Source organism: Triticum urartu, chromosome 5A, assembly GCF_056163025.1.
Source record: "Triticum urartu cultivar PI428250 chromosome 5A, HENAU_Tu73, whole genome shotgun sequence".
Classification (NCBI taxonomy): domain Eukaryota; kingdom Viridiplantae; phylum Streptophyta; class Magnoliopsida; order Poales; family Poaceae; genus Triticum; species Triticum urartu.
In genome coordinates, this window is record NC_141877.1 from 284,990,682 (window position 1) to 285,003,724 (window position 13,043).

Genomic DNA, 13,043 nt, shown 5'->3' on the forward strand with positions numbered 1-13,043 from the left:
ATGCCCAATATATAAGCAGCTTCACCGAGATCTTTCATTGAAAAATTCTAATTCAAGTATCCTTTTACGCTATCCAGAAATTCTATATTATTTCCAATCAACAATATGTCATCCACATATAATATTAGAAATGCTACAAAGCTCCCACTCACTTTCTTGTAAATACATGCTTCTCCAAAAGTCTGTATAAAACCATATGCTTTGATCACACTATCAAAGTGTATATTCCAACTTCGAGAGGCTTGCACTAGTTCATAAATAGGTCGCTGGAGCTTGCACACTTTGTTAGCACCTTTAGGATCGACAAAACCTTCTGGTTGCATCATATACAACTCTTCTTTAAGAAATCCATTAAGGAATGCAGTTTTGACGTCCATTTGCTAAATTTCATAATCGTAAAATGTGGCACTTGCTAACATGATTCGGACAGACTTAAGCATTGCTACGGTTGAGAAGGTCTCATCGTAGTCAACTCCTTGAATTTGTCGAAAACCTTTCGCAACAAGTCGAGCTTTGTAGATAGTAACATTACCATCAACGTCACTCTTCTTCTTGAAGATCCATTTATTCTCTATGGCTTGCCGATCACGTGATCCATATCAACTAAAGTTCAATTAATCATATTACTAAAGAACTCCCACTTAGTTAGACATCCCTCGAGTCATCTAAATGATCACGTGATCCATATCAACTAAACCATGTCCGACCATCACGTGATATGGAGTAATTTTCAATGGTGAACATCTCTATGTTGATCATATCTACTATATGATTCACGTTTGACCTTTCGGTCTCAGTGTTCCGAGGCCATGTCTATACACGCTAGGCTCGTCAAGTTTAACCCGAGTATTATGCACGTGCAAAACTCACCCGTTGTATGTGAACGTAGAGCTTATCACACCCGATCATCACGTGGTGTCTCGGCACGACGAACTGTCGCAACGGTGCATACTCAGGGAGAACACTTATACCTTGAAATTTAGTGAGGGATCATCTTATAATGCTACCGCCATACTAAGCAAAATAAGATGCATAAAAGATAAACATCACATGCAATCAAAATATGTGACATAATATGGCCATCAACATCTTGTGCCTTTAATCTCCATCTCCGAAGCACTGTCATGATCTCCATCGTCACCGGCTTGACACCTTGATCTCCATCGTAGCGTCGTTGTTGTCTCGCCAACTATTGCTTCTACGACTATTGCTAACGCATAATGATAAAGTAAAGCAATTACATGGTGATTGCATTTCATACAATAAAGCGACAACCATAAGGCTCCTGCCAGTTCCTGATAACTTCTACAAAACATGATCATCTCATACAATACCGTGTATCACATCATGTCTTGACCATATCACATCACAGCATGCCCTGCAAAAACAAGTTAGATGTCCTCTACTTTGTTATTGCAAGTTTTACGTGGCTGCTATGGGCTTCTAGCAAGAACAGTTCTTACCTACGCATCAAAACCACAACGATTTTTCATCAAGTGTGATGTTTCAACCTTCAACAAGGACCGGCCGCAGTCAAATTCGATTCAACTAAAGTTGGAGAAACAGACACCCGCCAACCACCTTTATGCAAAACAAGTTGCGTGTCTGTCGGTGGAACCGGTCTCATGAACGTGGTCATGTAAGGTTGGTCCGGGCCGCTTCATCCAACAATACCGCTAAATCAAAATAAGACATTGGTGGTAAGAAGTATGACTATGATCGCCCACAACTCTTTGTGTTCTACTCGTGCATATCATCTACGCATAGACCGGGCTCTGATGCCACTGTTGGGGAACGTAGCATGCAATTTCAAAAAAAAATCCTACGATCACGGAAGATCTATCTAGGAAATGCATAGCAACGAGAGGGGGAGAGTGTGTCCATGTACCCTCGTAGACCAAAAGCGGAAGCATTAGGTTAACGCGGTTGATGTAGTCGAACGTCTTCGCGATCCAACCGATCAAGTACCGAACGTACGACACCTCCGAGTTCAGCACACCTTCAGCTCGATGACGTCCCTCGAACTCTTGATCCAGCAAAGTGTCAAGGGAGAGTTTCGTCAGCACGATGGCGTGGTTACGGTGATGTGATCCGCGCAGGGCTTCGCCTAAGCACTACGATAATATGACCGGAGGAGTAAACTGTGGAAGGGGCACCACACATGGCTAAGAAACAACTGTTATGTTTTGGGGTGCTCCCCTGCCCCCGTATATAAAGGAGGAGTGGGAGGAGGCTGGCCAAGGGGCACGCCATAGGGGGGAACCGACTAGGACTCCTAGTCCAAGTCGCCCCCCCTTCCTTTCTTTCGGAGGGGGAAAGGGGAAGGAGAGGAGAGGGGGAAGGAAAGGGGGGCCGCGCCCCCTTCCCCTTGTCCAATTCAGACAACCCATGGGGGGCGCCCCCCCTTGTGGGCTTCCCTCTCTCTCCCCTATGGCCCATGTTGGTCCATTACTTCCCGGGGGGGGGGGGGGGCTCCGGTAACCTCCCGGTACTCCGAAAAATACCCAAACCACTCTGAAACCATTCCGATGTCCGAATACCATCGTCCAATATATCAATCTTTACCTCTCGACCATTTTGGGACTCCACATCATGTCTGTGATCTCATCCGGGACTCCGAACAATTTTCGGTCACCAAAACACATAACTCATAATACAAATCATCATCAAACGTTAAGCGTGCGGACCCTACATGTTCGAGAACTATGTAGATATGATCGAGACACATCTCCGGTCAATAACCAACAACGGAACCTGGATGCTCATATTGGTTCCTACATATTCTACGAAGATCTTTATCGGTAAAATCGCAATGACAACATACGTCGTTCCCTTTGTCATCGGTATGTTACTTGCCCGAGATTCGATCAGCGGTATCTTCATACCTAGTTCAATATCATTACCGGCAAGTCTCTTTACTCGTTCCGTAATGCATCATCCCGTAACTAATCATTAATCACATTGCTTGCAAGGCTTATCATGATGTGCATTACCGAGAGGGCCTAGAGATACCTCTCCGATACCTGAAATGATAAATCCTAATCTCGATCTATGCCAACCCAACAAACACCTTCGGAGACACCTGTAGAGCATCTTTATAATCACCCAGTTACATTGTGACATTTGATAGCACACAAAGTGTTCATCTGGTATTCGGGAGTTCTACTTTAACAAATCCTAATCTGCTGCTACTACTGCTACTGCTGCTACTGCTACTACTGCTACTATTGTAGGATCGAAAGTATGTCTAGAGGGGGGGGGTGATTAGACTACTTGACCAAATAAAATCTAGCCTTTCCCAATTTTAGTTCTAGGCAAATTTTAGCAACTTAGAACAAGTCAAGCAATCAACCTACACATGCAATTCTAAGAGTATAGCAGTGGAAAGTAAAACAATTGCATATGAAGGTAAAGGGAGGAGTTTGGAGTGTGCAAACGCAATTGGAGACACGGAGATTTTTGGCGTGGTTCTGATAGGTGGTGCTATCGTACATCCATGTTGATGGAGACTTCAACCCACGAAGGGTAACGGTTGCGCGATTCCACGAAGGGCTCCACCCACGAAGGGTCCACGAAGAAGCAACCTTGTCTATCCCACCATGGCCATCACCCACGAAGGACTTGCCCCACTCGGGTAGGTCTTCACGATGTAGGCGATCTCCTTGCCCTTACAAACTCCTTGGTTCAACTCCACAATCTTCACGGAGGCTCCCAAGTGACACCTAGCCAATCTAGGAGACACCACTCTCCAAGAGGTAATAGATGGTGTGTTGATGATGAACTCCTTGCTATTGTGCTTCAAATGATAGTCTCCCCAACACTCAACTCTCTCTCACAGGATTTGGATTTGGTGGAAAGATGATTTGAGTGGAAAGCAACTTGGGGAAGGCTAGAGATCAAGATTTATGTGGTTGGAATGGAATATCTTGACCTCAACACAAGTGTAGGTGGTTCTCTCTCAGAAAATGTATGTTGGAAGTGTAGGCATGTTCTGATGGCTCTCTCCATGAATGAAGAGTGGGTGGAGGGGTATAAATAGCCTCCACACAAAATCTAACCGTTACACACAAATCACCAAACTCGGTGGGACCGAATCATCAAACTCGGTCAGACCGATTTAGTTCAAAAATGTGAACGTTAGGATTTTCGGTGGGACCGATATAATCGACTTGGTGGGACCGATGTGCTAGGGTTAGGGTAAAGCCTCATCTCGGTTTGAACGATTACACAAACTCGGTGAGACCGATTTTGGTAATGGACTAACAGAGAGTTGGTCAGGCAAACTCGGTGGGACTGATTCGCTCATCTCGGTTGGACCAAAACATTACGAAAGGGAAACAGAGAGTTTGCATTGCAATCTCGGTGGGACCGATCGCTCATCTCGGTTTGACCGAAACATTACGAAGGGAAATAGAGAGATTACAATCCCATCTCGGTGAGACCGAGATCCCTATCAATGAGACCGAAAAGACTAGGGTTTTTGGCAGTGGCTATGTCAACTGAACTTGGTGGCGCCGAATAGAAGGATTTGGTGGGGCCGAGTTTGACTTTTGGTTTGGGACATATGTGGATGTGAGAAAGTAGTTGAGGACTTTGGAGCATATCACTAAGCACTTTGAGCAAGAAAGCCATTAGGCAACACCTCATCCCCTCTTAACAGTATTGGCTTTTCCTATGGACTCAATGTGATCTTGGATCACTTAAAATGAAAAGATGTAGAGTCCTGAGCTTTGAGCTTGAGCAAATTCTTTGTCCTTAGAATTTTGAGGGATCCACTTTTCTCATCCATGCCATTCCAATCATTGAGCTTTCCTGAAATGTTTATCTTTAAGCAGCATTAGCTCAATGAGTTATATGTTGTTAGGAATTACCAAAACCACCCAGGGATAGTTGCACTTTCAATCTCCCCCTTTTTGGTAATTGATGACAACATATAGATCAAAGCTTCGACAAATGATAAATAAGATCAAAAAAGAAACATCATCGCTTTGAGAAGTATGTGATAAGCAAGAGCTCCCCCTAAATTTGTGCATTATTTAAAATTTGCTTTTGAATGCAAATGCACAATCGATTAGGATCATGGGTTACTCTTCCATGTCACATACATCTTGGTGGAGCACTCAAAATGATAGAGATTAAAAGCATGCACTCATCACCAAGCAAGTGAATGATCATATAAGGATATAAGAGATGATATCATCCAACAAGCATTAAGGGTAGTATATGATAAAACACATGATCAACAAGTATCTCACAAGGACATAAAGTATCTCACACAAGCACACAATAAAGAAGTTCAACCAAAATAGCAAGAGAGATAAAAAGAACAACACTCTCTCTCGAAGCCTATGATCTATACATTTTTCTTCCCCTTTGGCAACAAGTTACCAAAAAGTTCAAAAATGCATAGTGTAAATGACTCTCAGGCTTGATCTTCGGGAGGTGGTGTAGAGAGAACTCCAAGGACGAAGGCTTCTGATGAAGTAGTTGAAGCTGATGGAGTGGCTGCTGGAGGTGGCACTGGAGCTGTGGCTGCTGGTGCTGACACTGAAGCTCTAGCATCTGAGACTGGCACTGCAGCAGACCATGGACCTCGTGGCACACGCTTGAAAGCATCTGTAGTTGACTTGCCCTTCTTCTCCTCCACTTCCTCCTGAAGTTGTTCAACTGCTGACTGAATCTCAATTACTTTGACATCAAGATCATAGAATTTCTGCTCAACGATCCTCTCCAAGCTCTCCTGGTTTGGAGTCAGGGTGGCCAAGCCCTTCTCAATCCTCAAGGTGGATTGGATCAGATATCCAAGCTGATCTTGCTTGCTCTTCAGGAAAACCTGAGATGTCTCCTCAACACTTGGCATCTTTGCAGCTTTCTCTGCCCTTGCCTTTTCTATCTTCTCATGCGCTTGAGCCGAAGATGGTTCATTTTCATACATGACAACAGTGTTGTCTTCAAATTCAGGGTAGATGGGCAGGTGCTCCTTATCCAAAAGATATTTGTCTGTGCCCATCTTTGAGTTGACGAGCTCCTGAATTTGTGGGGCATACCCACAACTCCTCTTCTGATCAGTTGCTGTCGTTTTGATTGTCTCCGCAATCAGACTCATGACTTTGAATTTTTAAGGCACATCAAACAAATGTAGCAAGTTGATGTCATGTCCTCTGATCATCTTATGATCACCTGACTTGGGTAGCAGTGTGTGTCTGAGGATCCAATTTATAGTAGGTAGGCCAGACAACAAGAAGTGGACAGATCCAAACTTGTGAGTATCCAAAGCAGCATCTGGGATCTCTTTGTACATGTTGGCCATTGTGTTAAGGTCTTTCTTCTTCTCAGCATAAACATCCAAGTCATCCTCATTTTCTTCTGGGGCATTGATCAACTGAGCCCATTCTTCAATAGAAGATTGGTACCTTGTACTTTCGGACATCCAAATGATCTTTCCATCTGGGTAGAAGTGGGCAGTGGAGTAAAACTGCATGATCAGCTCATTGTTCCACTTGGTGAGCTTCTGGGCCACAAAGGTATCAACTCCACATGCCTTGAAGCTGTCATATACACCTGGATAGTGATCTTCATTCTCCTTGATGTACTCCTAGTCAACCCATCTCATGTCACACACAATGGGCTTCTTGTCAAGCAGGATTGTCTCATAAAAGTCTTGTTGTTCCTTGGTGTGAAATCTGTAGTCCACAACAGTCCTCCTCCTGACAGCATATGGATCAGACTATCTCCATAACCTCAGTCCCGCATCCTTCCTGATTTTCATGTTTTTTGCCATAGGATGTGTATCATTATGGTCAGGGATCTTGGGCTTCAGCTTCCTCAACACAACTGAGTCATCTTCTTCTTCAGCAGCTTCAGGCACTGGGGCCTTGTTTTTCTCCTCAGCAGGAATGTTTATAGTGCTTCTCTTGGGTTTAGGCTTCTGAGTTGGAGCAGTAACCTTGGGAGCAGCTTTGGGCTTAGATGGAGTAGCCCCTGATATGATTGCATGTCCCATGAGCTTTTGTGATTTGGGTGCTGGTGTAGCATACTCTTCCTCTTCATCTGAACCTCTCATTATTGATGATCTGCCAAGCACTCTGGCAGTGGTCTTGTTGACCCTTTCCTTCCTTTTCTTCCCTTCTCCAACTGCCTCTTCAGTTGTCTTGGAGGTTTCAGCAGTGGATGCTCTGGCCTTAAACATAGGAACTCTTCTTGCTGGAGCCTTTGTTTTCATTCCTAGCTTTGTTGTAGCAGCTGTGCCATACTCCTTCTTCAGCACCTTTTTCCTTGAAGTGACCTCATCCTCAACAGCCACATAATCTTCATCCTTTGAATCAGAAGTTTTCTTCTTCCTTGTCCTGGTAGCTACCTTTGGCAAGTTACTTGGTGTGCTCCTTCTTCCCTCATCATAGCTGCTAGAGGGATCAGAACCCTCACTCATCTGCACATGCTGTTCAGACTTGTTCTGGCTGTCACTTTGGTCAGACATCATGCAGGCAAACTGTCAGCAGACCCTGTGAATAGATTATAGATGAGGTAGAGAAGATGAGCATCACAAAGTACATGAGTTTTGCAAAACAATTGAGTCAAAAAGTTTAGTTTTAGTTCTCTATAGAAGTGATCTCGGAGCTACCGAATTGACAAACTCAGTGATACCAAAGCAACACTTGGAACCTAAACTAGTGAACTCGGTAGGGCCGAGTCACAGTTCGGTGGCACCGAGATTGCTAGGGTTTCATAGAATCTTGAACTCGGTCACACCGATTTGCGTGTTTCGGTCAGACCAAAGAGCGCATGTGCAATGGCCAAGGCCGAATCGGTGAGACCGATTTCTATAGTTCGGTCGGTCCGAGATGAGTTCTGTGGAGAGCTAACCCTAAAATTTTCGAATCAATCTAGACCTAAAGAAGTTTTAGCTGGATGGATGAATCTCAATAGTGGCAAGAAACATGGCATTGTCCTTGTTCTAGGAATCAGAGTGAAAAAGACAACACAAGGGATCGAACACTTACCCTAATGCGACGAGTGTTCGCTACGGCGGCAACGGCGGAGCAGATTGCCGTTGGCGGTGGTGGAGACCAGCGGCGGGAGGTCGCCGGCGGCGAGAAGACAATCTGGAGACCCGAAGAGGCAGAGTAGGTTATGCGCGGGCGAAGGGTTGCGGAAAAATTTCCAAAATTTGGCCCGTCGGTATATATAACCTGACCCTGTTGGTGTGATCGAGTGGAACAACTCGGTGGCACCGAGATGCAAAACTGCAGGCAGTTACTGCAACTGGGTGTGACAGAAAGGTTCTAATCGGTTGCACTAAGATTGAAAACCTAGATCAACTAAGTGATCTCGGTAGGACCGAAATTTACAAAGACGTTTTGGAAGTTTAAGTCTATGATGAATCAGGAACTCCGAGTGCTCCTCACACAGAGTGGTTCGAATCTGACTTGGTCAAACTTTGTGATGTAGCATGAATAGAGTTTGACACGAGAAAAACATAGATAGCTAGAGGGAGTTCTTAGGCATTCTTGTCCATCCATTTGGCAAAAGAAAAAAAATCAAATAATCAAAGCAACAAATGGATGTCCTCGAATGAGAAAAATATGCATTCAACATGCTCACACAATTAAAATGGCAAATGAAATATGTGACGAAGCATGCACAGACACTCTAACATTTATCAAGCAATTGGCGATGACTAGGTCATCTATATATGAGTATATTGACTTAGGAGTCAAATGAGAACATTTGATCATAGGTCATACTCATCGTTTAAGCACAAGTGAGGTTACCACTTTTACATAAAGCATTGTTGTACTCACACCATTAGAGTTGCTTTAACTCAATTGATTAGAGTAAAGCTCCCCCTAGATGTGATATCCCCCCTAAGAGGGATCAACTAACCTTGCGTTTTGTCGATGATGACTTCATGTAGGTGTTGAAGATGTGGATGCTCAATGTTGATGTAGATCATTCGGAGCAATCCTTTGGAGTGAGTTGCACTTTCAATACCTACATGGGTTAGTCCCACAGGGAACAAACAAGGATATCCATAGACATAGAGTGATGTGTACACAAGATGATGTCCATGGAAGCATTAGGTTACCTTGTCCCTTGTCTTACCAACAAGAGGGTTTGTGACTCCTTGAACTAGTGCAAGATATGAAAGTTGTTTGCACTTGTCCTTGCCAAAATGATAAGAGTGAAGTAGGTTGGCGGAGTCACCCTCAAGAACTCTCTAGTTCTTGTTCTTTGGGATCCACACCATTCTGATGGGAATCCTTGGGGTTGTAGTCGTACTTGAAGTAGAACTTGATGTAGTCTTGGGAATCCATTTGACCAAGGCCTTGGGTGCTTCCTCGAATGCATCAATCTCCTCTTGAAGCTTGTCCTTGCCTTTTTGCTTGTGGTCTTGTGGTGGAATATCATCTTGAGCTTGTGTTCCTTTGAAATAAGTAGGATCATACTTCTCTTGTTGAGGAACAAACTACGTCTTGGGGTATTGATCTTCTTCCCACTCAACTCCATTGGCATTGAACTTTCGTTCAAAACCAACACCTTGATTCTTCCGGTGTCTTCCTTTCTTGCGTACAATTTCCTCAAATTGCTTACTTTCGGCAAGGCTCTTGTAAACACCTTTCTCTACAATTCCCTTCAATAAGCTATTTTCTTGCTCAAGTGTAACTTGGCTAAGAGAATCATTAGTGGAATCAAGAGAGATACTAGAAGCAACAACATTGGATTTAGCATGATTGTTGTTACTACTAGATGAAGACTCTTTCTTGTTCTTGTTACTAGATTTAACTTGTGGCATGTTAGTAGACAAGAGTAAATGCTTGGCAATATAAGAGGAACTTTTCTTGGGAAGATCATCATTGATTGCCTTTAAAAACTCATGATATTGCTCAAGGTTGAGTTTTTCAAAGCGTAGCTTATCACGAGTCCTTAAAAGTTCTCGATGATATTCCAAGGTAGTTTCATGAGCTAACTTAAGAGTGTTTAGTTCTTTAGTTAGACGCTCAATCTCCTTCTTATCATTGTCATTCGTTTTATCTTGATTATCATGATTAATAGCAAGCTCATCATAGTTTTCATAACTAGAGTTGTCAACAAGTAAATCATCATCTCCTAGCAAATCATCTTCATCACTATTGAAATCAACATACTCGGGATGTGTTACCTTTGGACCTTTAGCCATGAAGCATCTCCCAATTCCTTCATTTGGTGAGTCGAATATGTCGTAGGAGTTGGATGTCACAAGTGCTAGTCCGGCAACACCTTCTTCTTGAGTATATTCGGAATCGGAGTGATAACTTCTTTCAGAGTGATTGTCGGAGTCGCAACCGGATACCCATTCACCAACATGAGCTTGATGTCTTCTTTTTGTGTAGCTCCTTGATGACTTGTCCTTCCTTTCCGAGTCCTTGCTTCTCTGAGAGGGTCTTCGTTCATAACGATCATCTCTACTCCTTCTTCCTCTTGATGGTGATTCTTCTCTTCTACTCCTTTTGGGAGAATCTTCTCTTCTTTTGTAGGGGGTCATACATTCATTCGAGTAGTGTCCGGGTCTTCCACAATTGTAGAAATTACGCTCATGACTAGAAGATCTTTTGTCATTGTAGGACCTTGACTTGGAACTTCTTTCCTTGCTTCTACTCTTGTAGAACTTGTTGAAGTTCTTCACCATTAGACTCAATTCTTCATTGAAGGTTTGCTTCTCACTTGGTGATGTGGGAGCATCAGACGAGGCTTTGTAAGCACCACTTGACTTGTTGTGAAGCTCTTCCTTATCCTTGAGTGACATCTCATGAGCAACAATTCTTCCAATAACTTCCGTTGGCTTGAGATCTTTGTAATTGGGCTTCACTTGGATCAATGTGCACACGGTATCATATTTTGCATCCAAGGCTCATAGGATCTTCTTGATGATGAATCTATTCGTCATCTCTTCACTTCCTAAGCCGGCAATCTCATTTGTGACGAGAGCAAGCCTAGAGTACATTTCAGCGACGCCTTCACCATCCTTCATTTTGAACTTGTCAAGCTGACTTTGAAGCACATCCAATTTGGATTCCTTGACAGATTCGATACCTTCATGCATATCAATCAAAGTATCCCAAATTTCCTTTGCATTCTCAAGACGGCTGATTTTGTTGAATTCTTCGGGGCATAATCTATTGAAGAGAATATCACAAGCTTGAGCATTGTATTGTAGCATCTTCAACTCTTCCGCGGTAGCTTCATGGTTTGGTTCTCTCCCATCAAAGAGTTCACCTTGCAATCCAATACACACAATAGCCCAAACGGCGGGGTTATGTCTAAGAATATGCATTTTCATCTTATGCTTCCAACTAGCAAAATTTGTACCATCAAAGTAAGGACCTCTACGGTGGTAATTTCCCTTGCTAGACGCCATACTCTCCTAGGTTGTGAAACCAAGGCTATGACCACCAAAAGCTATGGAAATCAAAGCAAATGGAGACCAAAGCTCTGATACCACTTTTAGGATCGAAAGTATGTCTAGAGGGGGGGTGATTAGACTACTTGACCAAATAAAATCTAGCCTTTTCCCAATTTTAGTTCTAGGCAGATTTTAGCAACTTAGCACAAGTCAAGCAATCAACCTACACATGCAATTCTAGGAGGATAGCAGTGGAAAGTAAAACAATTTCATATGAAGGTAAAGGTAAAGGGAGGAGTTTGGAGTGTGCAAACGCAATTGGAGACACGGAGATTTTTGGCGTGGTTCCGATAGGTGGTGCTATCGTACATCCACATTGATGGAGACTTCAACCCACGAAGGGTAACGGTTGCACGAGTCCACGTAGGGCTCCACCCACGAAGGGTCCACGAAGAAGCAACCTTGTCTATCCCACCATGGACGTCGCCCACGAAGGACTTGCCTCACGCAGGTAGATCTTCATGAAGTAGGCGATCTCCTTGCCCTTACAAACTCCTTGCTTCAACTCCAAAATCTTCACGGAGGCTCCCAAGTGACACCTAGCCAATCTAGGAGACACCACTCTCCAAGAGGTAATAGATGGTGTGTTGATGATGAACTCCTTGCTCTTGTGCTTCAAATGATAGTCTCCCCAACACTCAACTCTCTCTCTCACAGGATTTGGATTTGGCGGAAAGATGATTTGAGTGGAAAGCAACTTGGGGAAGGCTAGAGATCAAGATTTATGTGGTTGGAATGGAATATCTTGACCTCAACACAAGTGTAGGTGGTTCTCTCTCAGAAAATGTATGTTGGAAGTGTAGGCATGTTCTGATGGATCTCTTCACGAATGAAGAGTGGGTGGAGGGGTATAAATAGCCTCCACACAAAATCTAACCGTTACACACAAATCACCAAACTCGGTGGGACCGAATCATGAAACTCAGTCAGACCGATTTAGTTCAAAATGTGAATGTTAGGATTTTCGGTGGGACCGATATAATCGACTCGGTGGGACCAATGTGCTAGGGTTAGGGTAAAGCCTCATCTCGGTTTGACTAATTACACAAACTTGATGAAACCGATTTTGGTAATGGACTAACAAAGAGTTGGTCAGGCAAACTCGGTGGGACCGATTCGCTCATCTCGGTTGGACCGAAACGTTACGAAAGGGAAAAAGAGAGCTTGCATTGCAATCTCGGTGGGACCGATCGCTCATCTCGGTTTGATCGAAACGTTACGAAGGGAAACCGAGAGATTACAATCCCATCTCGGTGAGACCGAGATCCCTATCGATGAGACCAAAAAGACTAGGGTTTTTGGCAGTGGTTATGTCAACTGAACTCGGTGGCGCCGGATAGAAGGATTCGGTGGGTCCGAGTTTGACTTTTGGTTTGGGACATATGTGGATGTGAGAAAGTAGTTGAGGACTTTGGAGCATATCACTAAGCACTTTGAGCAAGAAAGCCATTAGGCAACACCTCATCCCCTCTTAATAGTATTGGCTTTTCCTATGTACTCAATGTGATCTTGGATCACTTAAAATGAAAAGATGTAGAGTCCTGAGCTTTGAGCTTGAGCCAATTCTTTGTCCTTAGAATTTTGAGGGATCCACTTTTCTCAT